Genomic DNA, 16,581 nt, shown 5'->3' on the forward strand with positions numbered 1-16,581 from the left:
GGGATTATAGGCGTGAGCCACCGCGCCCAGCTCTTAAGTTTTGAATCATTTTATTTTACTGGCATTTGTTCTTTCTTTGAGGTACCTCAGGCTTGTGCTTGAGTTTAGAAAATAGAAACCTGTGTGCTTCCTCAGCGTGTCCCTGCAGTCCTCCCTTCTGAAGAGAAGACACTGCCACGGTTGCCTTTGAAGGGTTGGGGTAAATACGTGCTTTGTCCTGCAGGCGGTGTCATGTCGCATGGGCCTCCTGGAGACCGCACGCTTGGCCAGTTTTGTTTTCGAGAGTCTCATTTGATTTGCATTTTCTGAGTTCGTAAGATTTTCTCATCTCAGCCATTTCTCTTTTTGATGATTGAAGATCGTTAAAAAACAAGCAGAAACCTTATGTGACAGTTTTTTGACGAAGTTTGTTACCTGCAAAGTGTAAGAAGAGTTTTCTGGAGTCTGTTAAGTGAGATAACTCATAAACCCGTAGTGTAGTGCACTGCACATCACAGACCACAGACAAATGGTAGCTATTGTCATCATTCTGCTTGGCAGACTGCTGTACAGTATGTGAAAGGCACGTTCTTTTTAACAGAGTCAAGAAAAAAAAATACATATATATAGTAGAGACGGGGTTTTGCCATGTTGGCCATGGCTGGTCTCGAACTCCTGACGTCAGGTGATCCATCCACCTCAGCCTCCCAAAGTGCTGGGATTACAGGCGTGAGCCACCATGCCCGGTCTCTTCTTTTTTAACAGATGACGAAACTGCTCCCCAAAGATGTTGACTTTCCCAAAACCTTCACTGTAGCAGGATCTAAACATTGTTTTATTCACATGTTGTCCTTGGCTTATGCTAAGGAAAGAATAAATCATGGTAAACTTACCACTCACACACAGTGCAGGTATGTATATGCCTTAGAAAGATACAGCCAAGCACGGTGGCTCACGCCTGTAATCCCAGCACTTTGGGAGGCCGAGGTGGGTGGATCACAAGGTCAGGAGATCGAGACCATCCTGGCCAACATGGTGAAACCCTGTCTCTACTAAAATACAAAAAATTAGCCGGGCATGGTGGTGCATGCCTGTAATCCCAGCTACTCGGGAGGCTGAGGCAGGTGAATTGCTTGAACCCAGGAGGCAGAGGTTGCAGTGAGCTGAGATCACACCACTGTGCTCCAGCCTGGTGACAGAGTGAGACTCCGTCTCAAAAAAAAAAAAAAAAGAAAAAAAAAGAAAGATGCTTGAGGACTAGGCCATGCGTGGTGGCTCATGCCTGTAATCCCAGCACTGTGGGAGGCTGTGGTGTGTAGATTGCTTGAGGTCAGGAGTTCAAGACCAGCCTGGCCAACATGGTGAAACCCCGTCTCTACCAAAAATACAAAACATTAGCCAGGTGTGGTGGTGCACACCTGTAATCCCTACTATTTGGGAGGCTGAGGCAGGAGAATCACTTGAACCTGGGAGGCAGAGGTTGCAGTGAGCCAAGATTGTGCCACTGCACTCCAGCCTGAAAGACAGAGCAAGATTCCGTCTCAAAAACAAACAAACAAAAAATGATTGAGGAACAGAAATCTAAGACATCGTAACAAAAATGTAGTGAAGAGATAGCTAAAAGTTACAGGGTTAGGCAAGTAAGTCTGGCATGAATGACCTAAAGAGAGAACACATTCAGGTATGTCTTTTTTTTTTAATCAAAGAAAACCAAAATAAAATGATACTGGCAACATAGTAAGACCCTGTCTCTAAAAAAGGGTTTTTTTTTTTTTAAAGACAAATTAGCCAGACATGGGTGGTGCATGCCTGTAGTCCTAACTACACAGGAGGCTGAGGCAGGAGGATTGCTTGAGCCCAGGAGTTCAAGGCTGCAGTGAGCTATGATCTCACCACTGCACCACCACTCCCCCCCAAAAAAATAGATAAAAAGGAAACAAAGGAAGAGTCCTGGCGTGGTGGCTAACACCTATAATCCCAGCACTTTGGGAGGCCAAGGCAAGTGGATCACCTGAGGTCAGGAGTTTGAGACTAGCCTGGCCAACATGGTGAAACTCTGCCTCTACTAAAAACACAAAAAATTAGCCAGGCATGTTGGTGCGTGCCTATAATCCCAGCTACTCGGGTAGCTGAGGCAGGAAAATTGCTTGAATTTGGGGGGTGGGGGTTGCAGTGAGCCAAGATCGTGCCACTGCACTCCAGCCTGGGCAACAGTCACAGAGCCAGGCCGAAGCCCTAATGTTCTCCAAACTGTCACCCCAGACTCACAATATGTACTAGATAAATTGTAGGTCGTCTTCTTTTCTTCCTTCCAACTGAGTTCATTCCCCCACCCTCCCTCCGTTTTCTCCTCCTAAGAAGTCATTTTGTTCAGCCACAGTTTAAAAGCAGGGCCCGTTGTTTAGGTCTGAGGAACAGGACAGGGTTGTACTAAGCGCTTAGGCAATGATTCTTATCTGGGAAGGGCTGACAGCTTATTCTTTAATGTCTACAAATTGCTTTGAAGATGAAAAATGCTACAAAAATGTCAAGTAATGTTATTGCTTTTAGGAACATTTGTTTTCCATCTTGTAAAAGACATATATCTCAGGCCAATGAAAGCCAGAGCTTCCAAAGCCAGACTGAGTTTCTCTCACAAAAGAACCGTAGCCTCCTCTGCATGTATTGGTAATGCTGAGAGCACTGGAATTCTTAGTTCTTTACCAAAAAAAAAGAAAAAAAAGTCACCAAAGAAAGAGGACACCAGGAGGCCGGGTACAGTGGCTCACGCCTGTAATCCCAGCACTTTGGGAGGCCGAGGCAGGTGGATCATGAGGTCAGGAAATCAAGACCATCCTGGCCAACATGGTGAAACCTCGTCTCTACTAAAAATAAAAAAATTAGCTGGGCTTGGTGGCACATGCCTATAATCTGAGCTACTTGGGACCCTGAGGTAGGAGAATCATTTGAAACAGGGAGTTGGAGGTTACAGTGAGCTGAGATCAGGCCACTGCACTCCAGTCTGGCAACAGAGTGAAACTCCATCTAAAAAAAGAAAGAGGATACCAGGAGCTGGGCGCAGTGGCTCAAGCCTGTAATCCCAGCACTTTGGGAGGCCGAGGCGGGAGGATCAATTGAGGTCAGGAGTTCGAGACCAGCCTGACCAACATGGTGAAACCCCTGTCTCTACTAAAAATACAAAAATTAGCTGGGCATGGTGCTGGGTGCCTGTAATCCCAACTACTCGGGAGGCTGACGTGGGAGAATCATTTGAACTCAGGAGGCGTAGGTTGCAATGAGCCGAGATCATGCCATTGCACTCCAGCCTGGGCAACAGAGCGAGACTCTGTCTCAAAAAAAAAAAAAAAAAAAGCGCCAGGTAGGAACATAGGAAAGAAGGAATGGAGAGGAAGGAATACTCTCAGATACTTTTTTTTTTTTTTTTTTGGAGACTTGGTCATGCTCTGTTGCCCAGGCTGGGGTTCAATGGCATGATGATAGCTCACTGCAGCCTCCAACGGCTGCCCTCAAGTGATCTTCCCACCTCAGCCTCAGATGTAGCTGGGACTACAGGCATACACCACCACGCCTGGCTGATTTTACTTTCATTTTTATTGTTACCCAGGCTGGTTTGGAACCCCTAGACTCAAGTGAACCTCCCGTCTCAGCCTCCCAAAGTGCTGGGATTACAGGCATGAGCCATGACACCTGGCCACTCAGGTCCTCATGGGGAAATAAATGGAGTATAAATGGATACAACATTGTAAACAGACAACTTAAAAGACAGTCCGTGCAGAAAGGGCACAGGTACCTCTCAATGAGTTTATAGGTATGAGGAGTGAAAAGGACATCAGATGGCCCACCTCTCATCACCCTTGGTGGCTACAGACTTGTCTTTTTTGAAATCAAAATGAGAATGTCCAAATGAATCTTTTTTTTTGGCTGGCAGTGGGGAAAGGGGGATGGAGTCTTGCTCTTGTAGCCCAGGCTGGGGTGAAATGGCACAATCTCGGCTCACTGCAATCTCCGCCTCCCGGGTTCAAGCAAGTCTCCCATCTCAGCCTCCCTGGTAGCTGGGATTACAGGCGCCTGCCACCACGCCCGGCTAATTTTTGTATTTTTAGTAGAAACGGGGTTTTGCCTACCAAAGTGCTGAGATTATAGGCATAAACCACCGCGCTAGGCCCAAATGAGTCTTAAGAAAGGAGAGACAAAGATCCCAGGATATGATTTGCTCACTTCTGGATTTTGAATGCAAAATAATGCTCCCCCAAAACTCGAATAATGGGAAGAAGTATGGCCACTCAGTTAAGAAGCTTTGGTTGCAAACAACAGAAACTAACTCTAGTTAATGAAAGCATGTACTGGAAGGATGTGAGGTGCCTCAGGAAATTAGTGCAAAGTGTGTAAGCTCCACAGAGAGAACGGAGACTGGAAAAACTTTGGAGATGCAAAAGACACTATCCCAGGACTTAGCTACTAGAGAGACTCTGGCTTCTGTCCTGATGACACTGGGCTCAAGATTCAGTATCCGGCTGGGTGCCATGGCTCACGCTTGTAATTCCAGCACTTTGGGAGGCCAAGGTGGGTGGATCACCTGAGGTCAGGAGTTTGAGACCAGCCTGGCCATCATGGTGAAACCCCGTCTCTACTAAAAATACAAAAATTAGCCAGGTGTGGCGGCGGGTGCCTGTAATCCCAGCTACTCGGGAGAATGAGGCAGGAGAATTGCTTGAACCTGGGAGGCAGAGGTTGCAGTGAGCCGAGATTGCACCATTGCACTCTAGCCTGGGCAACAAGAGTGGAACTCCATCTCAAAAAAAAAAAAAAAAAATTAAAATTATTTTTTTGTCTCCCAGGCTAGAGTGCAGTGGCATGATTATGACTCATTGCAGCCTCAATTTTCCAGGCTCAAGCTATCTTCCCACCTCAACCTCCTGAATAGCTGGGACTATGGGAATACACCACCACGCCTGGCTAATTTATTTTTATTTTTAGTAGAAACAAGGTCTTACCATGCTGCGCAGGCTGGTCTCGAACTCCTGAGCTCCAGCAGATCCTCCTGCCTCACCCTCCCAAAGTGCTGGGATTACAAGCGTGATCCACAACACCAGGACCCTTCCCAGTGTTCTCTACGATCCTTTCTGCATCTCCATCCAGTACCCTCAGGACCTCACACCTGTCTGTCTGTAATAACCAACCAGTTGGGCTTGCGAACCTGCTTTCTATCTTCCTCGTGCCTTTCTTGTTGGATGTAGATTCCATATACTCCAGGTAATTTCACTCTGACCTGTGTAAACTTATTTTCCACGACCCTTAAAACATCCTCAGCTCCAGCAAATCTGCCTTCTCTGTGTTCTTTCAATATCCCGTGGCAGTCCTGCTGGCTGCCTTCCCTCGAAGCTTCCTGCTCACCTGGAATATGAATGCCCTCCTTAAGCTCATCCATCCATTTAGGCCAGAGATTCTCAGTCTTTTTCTTTCTTTTTTTTTTTTTTTGAGATGGAGTCTTGCTCTGTCGCCACAGACTGGAGTGCAGTGGCACGATCTCGGCTCACTGCAAGCTCCGCCTCCCAGGTTCACGTCATTCTCCTGCCTCAGCCTCCCGAGTAACTGGGACTAGAGGCGCCTGCCCCACCATGCCCGGCTAATTTTTTGTATTTTTAGTAGAGATGGGGTTTCACTGTGTTAGCCAGGATGGTCTCGATCTCCTGACCTTGTGATTCGCCCGCCTCAGCCTCCCAAAGTGCTGGGATTACAGGCTTGAGCCCCCGTGCCCAGCCATATATTCTTTTCTTTTCTTTTTTTTTTTTTAACATGGAGACAGGTGTGTGCATGGGTGAGGGTGGGGGGGCGTGTCTTGCTATGTTGCCCAGGCTAGTCTCAAACTCCTGGCCTAAGGATCTTCCCACCTTGGCGTCTCAAAGTGCTGAGATTACAGGCATGAGCCACTGCACCCGGCCCCTAGTTGTGTATTCTAATTACCTGGAGAGTATTTTTTTCTTATTCAATGGAAAATACTCATCCAGACCAATTAAACTGAAATCTCTGGGGCCCAGTAGTTTGTTCTTGTTTTTGTTTTTTGTTTTTGGAGGGAGTCTCCCCTCTGTTGCCCAGGCTGGAGTATAGTGGTGCGATCTCTGCTCACTGCAACCTCTGCCTCCCGGGTTCAAGCGATTCTCCTGCCTCAGCCTCCTGAGTATCTGGGATTACAGGTGCCCGCCACCACACTTGGCTAATTTTTGTATTTTTAGTAGAGACGGGGTTTCACCATGATGGCCAGGCTGGTCTCAAACTCCTGACCTCAGGTGATCCGCCTGCCTCGGCCTCCCAAGGTGCTGGGATTACAGGCATAAGCCACCAGCTGGGCCCAGTAGTTTGTTGTTTATGTTTGTTTGTTTGTTTGTTTTGAGACGGAGTTTCACTCTTGTTGCCCAGGCTGGAGTGCAATGGTGCAATATGGGCTCATCACAACCTCTGCCTCCCGGGTTCAAGCAATTCTCCTGCCTCAGCCTCCTGAGTAGCTGGGATTACAGACATGTGCCACCATGCCCGAATAAATTTTGTATTTTTTAGTAGAGACGGGGTTTCCCCATGTTGGTCAGGCTGGTCCCCAACTCCTGAGCTCATGTGATCCGCCTGCCTTGGCCTCCCAAAGTGCTGGAATTACAGGCGTGAGCCACCGCGTCCGGCCAAGGGCCCAGTAGTTTTAAACATCCCCCAAATAATTCTAATGTACTGCTGAGGTTTAGAACCCCTATTTAAATATTAGGCCTTACGTGAGCATCTGTTAACCCCTCCTGCTCCTGAGGCCCTCCCAGATCAATGTAGCCACTATACCTTTGTCCTCTTCCTTCTTTGACCTTCTAGAGAGCTACAGTCAACATTGTGAAACCAGCAGCTAGTTACCTGCTTTATTGTATTAATTGCTAGTTGTCTAGGTGTTTGTTTATATGACAAGCTCCTGAGGCAGGAACGAAATGCTTAGATTAATAAGCTTTTCCAGATAATGAAATATAATACAAAATAGATGGACACACCCTCAAGAGTATTCCAAGTTACTGTGAGTAGGCAGGAGAGAGGAAATTGTCCCCACAAAGTTCATATGTTGAAGTCCTATAACTTTCATACCTGAGAATGTGACTGTGTTTGGAGACAGGCCCTTTACAGAGGTGATGAAGCTAAAATGAGGCCTTTGAAGTGGGTCCTAATCCAATATGAGGGTGTTCTTATAAGAAGAGGAAATCTGGACACAAAGACACCCGGGATGCCCAAGCGCAGTGGAAAGGCCACATCCAGGACACAGCAAGAGGGTGGCCATCTGCACACTGTGGAGACAGACCTCAGAAATGCACCCTGCTGACACCCGGATCTTGGACTTCCAGCCTCCAGGACTGTGAGACAATAAATCATGTTGTTTAAGCCACCCTTAAAACCCTGTCTGTTGTATTTGGTTATGACAGCCCCAGCAAACTAACACATGAAGTAAAGGTGTAGGCAAATTAAAATTATAAGTTTAGGGAAAGTAATCGAAATCATCCTTATAAGCTCTGAGCTAGCAGATGCCATTTGTTAACAGGATCAGAAACCACTGTAAATTGCCCTCCCAGGCAATACTAGCCTGATGCACTGATAATGCCAAATGCATCTTTACAAAGGATATTAGAAACACACAAACCCATGCCCATGCATAGAGCACAGCAGAGGAACACCTTCACCTGGCAAAGTAGGGTTTTTGTTTTTTTTTTTTGTTTTGAGATGGAGTCTTGCTCTGTCGCCAGGCTGAAGTGCAATGGCACAATCTCGGCTCACTGCAATCTCTGCCTCCTGGGTTCAAGCAATTCTTGTGCCTCAGCCTCCCGAGTAGCTGGGACTACAGGTGTGTACCACCACAGCCAGCTAATTTTTGTATTTTTAGCAGAGATGGGGTTTCATCATGTTGGCCAAGCTGATCTTGAACCCCTGGCCTCAGGCAATTCTGCCCACCTCAGCCTCCCCAAGTGCTGGGATTACAGGTGTGAGCCACCGTGCCCAGCCAGACTGTGGTTTTAAGAGGGCATTTCACATTGTGAGAGCTTTAGACACCCCAGAACCTGAATCTGTCCTGCAAGATAAAGGCACAAAATGATCAGGTGGATGGAGCTGCTGCTCTTTATAAAGAGATTTTTAAAATTTCAGTCTGAATTGGGATATAGGAGCTTTTCTAGAATGATAGTATGATAATAAACTTGTGGCAGACACCCTCAAGGTGACTACCAATAAGCCCTTGTATAACCTCTTCCCTGGAGTGCAGGTGAAAACTATGACTTGATTCTAACCAATAGATTATGCTTAGAATCCTTGAAGCCCTGACCTCCTGGGATCAAGTGATCCTCCTGCCTCGGCCTCCCAAAGTGCTGGGATTACAGGTGTGAGCCACCGTACCTGGCCACTACATGGCCTTTGATTTCACTTTTCTCCAGCCCACCAACCACATCCTGCCTCTGTCCCTCACCTGATTCATGCTGCTGACTGAGGCTTCTCTGTCTCATCTTTTTTATTTATTTATTTTTTTGAAACGGAGTCTCGCTCTGTTGCCCAGGCTGCTGGAGTGCAGTGGCACAATCTTGGCTCACTGCAGCCTCCACCTCCTGGGTTCAAGCGATTCTCCCATCTCAGCCTCCTGAGTAGCTGGGACTACAGCTACAAACATCCAAACTATGTTAGATGGTCATGAGGTGTCACAATAAACTCTCAGGAAAATAATGGGGGAGGCTGAAAGTGACTTTGAGTGTCAGGAAGGTTTCTGACCTTAACTCTCTGGAAGCCAGGGGTGGGCATAGCTCAAAATATGGGACAAGCTGGGAGCAGTGGCTCACGCCTGTAATCCTAGCACTTTGGGAGGCCGAGGTGGGCAGATCACTTGAGGTCAGGAGTTTGAGACCAGTGTGTCCAACATAGTGAAACCCCATCTCTGCTAAAAATACAAAAATTAGCCGGGGATGGTGGCATATACCACCATGCCCAGCTAACTTTTTTGCATGTTTTTAGTAGAGACGGGGTTTCCATGTTGGTCAGGCTGGTCTCAAACTCCTGACCTCAAGTGATCTACCTGCCTCAGCCTCCCAAAGTGCTGGGATTACAGGCATGAGCCACTGTGCCTGGCCAGTTCATTAAATCTTAATCTGAACAAAAGAACTCAAGAGTTTGAGCGGCTGGGCACAGGCGTTCATGCCTGTAATCCCAGCACTTTGGGAGGCCGAGGTGGGCAGATTGCCTGAGATCAGGAGTTTGAGACCAGCCTGGCTACCATGGTGAACTCCGTCTCTACTAAAAATACAAAAAAAAAAAAAAAATTAGCTGGGTGTGATGGTGCGTGCCTGTAGTCCCAGCTACTCAGGAGGCTGAGCCAGGAGAATCACTTGAACCCAGGAGGCGGAGGTTGCAGTGAGCCAAGATCGCACCACTGCACTCCAGCCTGGGCGACAGAGCAAGACTCTCTCTCAAAAAAAAAAAAAAAAAAAGAGTTTGAGCAAGAGAGAATTCTGATTTAATTGAAAAAAAATATGGTCAAGCAGGTATTTTTTCAAGGGCCGTTATGTCCCAGGCCTTGAGTACTTCTGATGTTGTGATGAGATCAGCCAACCATAAAAGACCATTCACTGAGCATCTTCTGTAAACTTGACACTGTGGTATCATCATCAAAAAAGAGAAGAGTGAAAAAAACAGAGAAGGGTGTTTGTAGCTTTAGGGGGCTGTGGCGTTTCACAGGTTGTTGGATTTGAGGGTCCATTTGCTGTAAGGCTGTAAAGATACCCAGTGGCTTGGAACTCCAGTGCCACCCCCCACCACTACCCAGCCACAGACCCAGCTTTGATTTCATAACCACACAACATACAGACTTCACACCACTCCTAAGCAGTGTGGTTTACTCACTAAATTGAACACTAAGATCTACAGATAAGACTGGGGGACTAAAAACAAGGACATCTTTGTCTCAGCCCTGGTTCTGCAGGTACACAGTCAATTATGTGACCTTTTTCCTAAGTAAATGGGACAGCTGCATCGTTTACATGTAAGATTCATGCAGACAGCTCTGGTTAATTCTTTCTCAAAATAAAAACAGTTAATAGACAAACCCAGACCTCAGGTTCGTTTCAGGTTGTCTTTCTGAAACCAACCTATCCATGACTATGTCTGGAAAAATTCTCTTGCCTCTTAAACCATTCAGACATGAGCTGGTACAACATAGTCTTATGGCTTGAACCTCTGGATGAAGGTTTTTTTCCTCAAAGAAGGAAAAGTAATTTTTTTTTTTTTTTTGAGCCAGGGTCTAGCTCTGTCGCCCAGGCTAGAATGCAGTGGCACAATCTCGGCTCACTGCAACCTCCATTTCCTGGATTCAAGCGATTCTCCTGCCTTAGCCTCCTGAGTAGCTGGGACCAAAGAGGTACACCACCACATCTGGCTAATTTTTGTATTTTTAGTAGAAATGGGGTTTCACCATGTTGGCCAGGCTGGTCTCCAACTCCTGACCTCAAGTGATCAGCCATCTTGGCCTCCCAAAGTGCTGGGATTACAGGCATAAGCCACTGTGCCCGTCCACAATTCTCATTTTAAAACCTTTTTATTTTTTATTTCTGCAGAACTGTCAAACTCCTTCCTCAAATTTTCTTCCTATTTTATGATTGCTGGCTTTGGGGTGGGGGAAGTTGCAGTGAATATTTATTAACTCTTAGATCCAATGGAACATGTGTCATGGACTCTTTTTCAACTAAGAAGTGGAAGCTGAAGCTGTCTTTCTTTTTTGATTTTAAAATTTCACCTTTATGTTAGATTCGGAAGTACATGTGCAGGTTTGTGACAAGGGTATATTGCGTGATGATGAGGTTTAGGGTATGACTGAAGCCCTCATCCAGGTCGTGAGCACAGTACCTAACAGGTCGTTTTTCACACCTTCCCCTCTCCCTCCCTCTCCCCTCTGGGATTCCCCAGTGTCTTGTTCCCCTCCTTCCGCCCATGTGTACCCTATGTTTGGCTGCCACTTAATAAGTGAGAATATGCGGTATTTGGTTTTCCGTTTCTGCGTTAATTTGTTGAGCATAATGCTGTTTTCTTTTTTTTTTCTTTTAGACAGAGTTTTGCTCTTGTTGCCCAGGCTGAGTGCAGTGGTGCAACCTCAGCTCACTGCAACCTCCACCTCCCGGGTTCAAGCGATTCTCCTGCCTCAGCCTCCCGAGTAGCTGGGATTACAGGCGTGTGCCACCACGCCTGGCTAATTTTTGTATTTTTAGTTGAGACGGGGTTTCATCATATTGGTCAGGCTGGTCTCGAACTCCTGACCTCAGGTGATCCACCCGCCTCGGCCTCCCAAAGTGTTGGGATTACAGGCGTGAGCCACCGCGCCCGGCCATGCTGTTTTCTTAAACGAATCAAAAATAGTCTAAATACTGTACTTCACAAAATTTGTAAGGTGGGAAGAATCGGCCTGTGCCTGCTTCCAGCCTGGGAAAGGGATGCGCCACAAGATGGCGCCGCGCGTGCGGCGGTGAAGGCGGAGGCCGCCCATGCCAGGTGGATGCCCGCCCTCCCCCAGGCCCTCAGGCCACGAGCAGGGGCGGGGGCACGGCTCACAATGCCATTTACACGGAGACAAAAGCCTGAATGGCTCCCTGTGCTTTCAGTGACCTAGGCCTTCCTCTCGTATTCTTTCTCTCCTATTCTCAAGTCTTTCTAGAAATGAGCCGTGGAGACATCCCCCAGCCAGTAGCTCCTCCCTCATTCTGAGAAGGCGGTTTAGTGCAGCTGGTCTCTGAAGGCATTGGGTGTTTTCCCCTCAGCTCCCGAGGGACAGCGTGGGAGGGTGGCGCTCTGGGCCTTCTCTCTACCGTGCTTTGTTGTTGTTGATTTGTTTAAGTGCCAAACACTGGGTTTCCTTAATGTACCTGTGGGAAGATCAGCGGCAGAACTATTAGAGGCTGTGTCCGGGCGCAGTGGCTCGCGCCTGTAATCCCAGCTACTGGGGAGGCTGAGGCAGGAGAATCGCTTGAGCCTGGGAGGTGGAGGTTTCAGTGAGCCGAGATCACGCCGCCACTACACTCCAGCCTGGGTGACAGAGCGAGACTCCGTCTCAAAAACAAAACAAAACAAAAAAGAACTAGCAACAAGCAAAGGCTGTGTTGCTTATGATGCTTACTCCTGACAAGGGAAGGATGAACCTGAACTCTTAACTCTAAGGTGTTACCAGAAAGGGGTCCTGATCCAGACCCCAAGAGACCCTCGCACAAGAAGGAATTCAGGGCGAGTCCATAGAGTAAAGTGAAAGCAAGTTTATTAAGAAAGTAGAGAAATAAAACAATGGCTACTCCAGAGACAGAGTAGCCCAGGGGGCGGCTGGTTGTCCATTTTCATGGTTCTTTCTGGATGATATGCTAAACAAGCGGTGGATTATTCATGCCTCCCCTTTTTGGACCATATAGGGTAATTCCTGATGTTGCCATGGCATCTGTAAACTGTCATGGCGCTGGTGGGAGTGTAGCAGTGAGGACAACCAGAGGACTCTCATCGCCATGTTGGTTTTGGTCACTGTTTTACTGCAACCTGTTTTATCAGCAAGGTCTTTGTGACCTGTATCTTGTGCCAACCTCCTATCTCCTCCTGTGACTTAGAATGCCTTAACCATCTGGGAATGCAGCCCAGTAGGTCTCAGCCTCATTTTACCCAGCACCTGTTCAAGATGGAGTGGCTCTGGTTCAAACGCCTCTGACAGAGGGACAGTCATTTCACCTCACACATGAAAGCAAACCTAAAATTTTCTCCATTGGAAGTTCAATCTTGGCTAAGGGCATGATTTAGAAATCAAAGGAGTCTGACCTTCACATGGTTTTGAACACTTGGAAAGGTAGCGGTGGGAAGGGACATAGCCTTTGTAATGCAAGAGGAGAGAATGGGATGTGGGGTGTGTGGCCCAGAAATGACACAGAACTCTGACAGCACTGCCCGGTTGTCATGTAGCTAGGTAAATATTTGCAAAGCACCTACTGCTTCTCTGGACTCGGGGCAAGTGCCTACTGGGCATGAAACCGTCTCGGTGGGGAAGTGAGCCTTACCCAGTTCTTATCTCCCTCTTGAGGCCAAGTTCACAGAACATGACACAACTTCCAGGGGAAAGGGGGGCCTGCCAGTTCTTATCTTCCTCTCTCAGCTGGCATTGGGACATTTTAGTGGCCAGGACCTATGTGTTATCTGTAGGAGCCCTGAAGACAAGAGGTGGTCCCAGAGGCTTTTTTTTTTTTTTTTTTTTGAGACGGAGTCTCGCTCTGTTGCCAGGCTGGAGTGCAGTGGCGCCATCTCAGCTCACTGCAAGCTCCGACTCCCTAGTTCAAGCGATTCTCCTGCCTTAGCCTCCCAAGGAGATGGAATTACAGGCACACACCACCACGCCTAGCTAATTTTTGTATTTTTAGTAGAGACGGGGTTTCTCCACTTTGGCCAGGATGGTCTCGCTCTCCTGACCTTGTGATCCGCCTGCCTTGGTCTCCCAAAGTGCTGGGATTACAGGTGTGAGCCACCGTGCCCAGCCAAGGCTCATCTTCTGGATATGAATTCCTGGATATGTCGTTCCCTGACAGCTCATGATCAAGAGGCATTGAGAGGTAGACCAGCTCGCTGTATGATTGTTAGGGGTGCCAATCTGTAAGGCACGCTACAGTGTCATGGAGCTGCAATGAGATGGAAAATCATAGTTCTCAGAGCTCTTCTCAGGTAGACTATTCTTTTTTAAAAATTTCAAATAAAATTTAAAAACAAGTGCCTGTTTTAAAATGTCATTTACCAAATCAAAAGCCAAACTAATAGAAAAAAATATTTGTAACAAATATGCCAGATCAAAGCTTAATATAGTTAACTTATAAATAAAAGGACTTCAAAATTAAAAAAAATAAGATTGGGTTAAGGATGTTATACAGGCAATTCATAAAGGAAAAAACACAAATATACAATAAATATATAAAAAGATGTTCAAGACAGAATAAAAAATGCATATTACACTGTTATAAAATAATATTTTTATGTAACCGAGTGAGAAATATTTTTAAATGACAATATAATTGGTGTAGAAATGTAATTCTATGTAATTCTGCAATATATATGTTCAAAAGGCTTTTTTTTCTTTTTTAGGAAAGTCCTCTATTATAGATTTGATTTAAAAAATAAATCACAAATAAATATAGCCTGGCGCGGTGGCTCATGCCTGTAATCCCAGCACTTTGGGAGGCTGAGGCGGGCGGATCATGAGGTCAGGAGATCAAGACCATCCTGGCTATCACAGTGAAACCCCGTCTCTACTAAAAATACAAAAAAATTAGCCAGGCGTGATGGTGGGTGCCTGTAGTCCCAGCTACTTGGGAGGCTGAGGCAGGAGAATGGCGTGAACCTGGGAGGTGGGGCTTGCAGTGAGCCAAGATCGTGCCACTGCACTCCAGCCTGGGCGACAGAGCAAGACTCCGTCTCAAATAAATAAATAAATAAATAAATAAATAAATAAATAAATAAATACAGAACCATTTAGATTTTCTATTTTTGTGTATCTGTTTTGCCTTTTTTTTTTTTTGAGACGGAGTCTCACTCTGTCGCCAGGCTGGAGTGCAGTGGCACAATCTTGGCTCAAGGCAACCTCTGCCTTCTGGGTTCAAGCGATTCTCCTGCCTCAGCCTCCCGAGTAGCTGGGACTACAGGGACGTGCCACCACGCCCAGCTAATTTTTGTATTTTTAGTAGAGACGGGGTTTCACCCTGTTAGCCAGGATGGCCTCTATCTCTTGACCTTGTGATCTGCCTGCCTCGACCTCCCAAAGTGCTGGGATTACAGGTATGAGCCACTGCACCCAGCCTTTTTTTTTTTTTTTTTTTTGAGACGGAGTCTCGCTCTGTCTCTCAGGCTGGAGTGCAGTGGCGCAATCTCGGCTCACTGCAAGCTCCACCTCCCAGGTTCACGGCATTCTCCCGCCTCAGCCTCCGGAGTAGCTGGGACTACAGGCACCCGCCACCACGCTCAGCTAATTTTTTTTTTTTTTTTTTTGTATTTTTAGTAGAGATGGGGTTTTCACCATTCACAGGATGGTCTCAATCTCCTGACCTTGTGATCCGCCCACCTTGGCCTCCCAAAGTGCTGGGATTACAGGGGTGAGCCACCGCGCCTGGCCTTTTTTTTTTTTTTTTAGACTGTGTCTCACTCACTCTGTTGCTCAGGCTGGAGTGGAGTGGCGTGATGTCAGTTCACTTGCAACCTCTGCCTCCCAGGTTCAAGCAATTCCCCTGCCTGAGCCTCCCAAGTAGCTGCGATTACAGGCATGCACCACCATGCCTGGCTAATTTTGTATTTTTAGTAGAGATGAGATTTCACCATGTCGGCCAGGGTGGTCTCTAACTCCTGACCTCAGGTGATCTGCCAGCCTCGGCCTCCCAAAGTGCTGGGATTACAGGCGTGAGCCACCGTGCCTGGCCTGTTATGCAAGTTTTTTAAATTAAATATATATTTTCAAAAACTCAAGTCCAAAAGATTGGTCTCTTGGGTCTCTCCTGCTTTTCCAGCAATTGTGGATATATGAATTACCCTGACCTGATCACTGTACATTATGTATATTGCAACATCACTATCTACCCTGTAAATATGTACAGTTATTATCTGTCAATTAAAATGTGTGAGTGTGTGTGTGTGTGTGTGTGTGTGTGTGTAAGTCAGTTAGACTAGGCTGGACATGGTGGCTCATGCCTGTAATCCCAACAATTTGGGAGGCCGAGGTGGGAGGCTCGTTTGAGGCAAGGAATTCAAGACCAGCCTGGGCAATGTAGTGAGCCCCTGTCTATACAAAAAAAAAAATTAAAAATAATAAAATGAAAAATCAGATAGACTGTTCCAAGGGGTAGGAAGAAATACTTTGATAAGTGACTTAAGATGGAGGTAAGACACCCCACTCCCCACCCACCCTACTTGTGAGGACATACCAGAGTGACAACTCCAAGCTGCTCAACTGCTTTCCATCTGAAGAACTTGTTCGCTAAGTGGGGCACACAGTGTGGAGTTGGAGCTAAATTGTTAGGGACAAAAAAGGCTGAGTTATCAGACCTGTGCCCCGTCTGTCTCAGGCACAGATGAGCTGCAGAATCAGCGAAAAAATCCCTAAAGACTATGGGTTTCAGGGAGTGCCCAGTTATGAGCCTGTTACAGCACCGTGTGCCTTCACTCTGCCCAGGTGAGGGGGACTCACAGGTGGGGGCTTCCGCTTTGTTGTCTCTGTCCCTCAGGTCCCTGAGGACAATCAAGGTAGCCATACACCCTGAATTTGCAAGGGCTGTCTGGTTTTAAAGTCTCTCCCTTTGATTCAGGAAAGTCGATTCTTACTTGTCAGTCTCGTCTTGTGTCCTGACTTTTGGCTCAGAAAATCAGTCACCACAGTCTCAAAAACTTTGAACTCAGCACTTCTCTCTTCCCTGCAGTAGGAAATCCCCTATAAGATGATCAGAGACAGACCCCTTGGGAAACTGCTAGGCCAGGGGCTGGAAATCGCAGGTGTCAACTCCCAGTAGAAACACCATTGTGGATACTTAGGTGACTCAGTAGCTGTGGAAGATGAGACGGATCAGA

This window comes from Pongo pygmaeus, chromosome 8 (assembly GCF_028885625.2).
Source record: "Pongo pygmaeus isolate AG05252 chromosome 8, NHGRI_mPonPyg2-v2.0_pri, whole genome shotgun sequence".
Taxonomy (NCBI): Eukaryota; Metazoa; Chordata; class Mammalia; order Primates; family Hominidae; genus Pongo; species Pongo pygmaeus.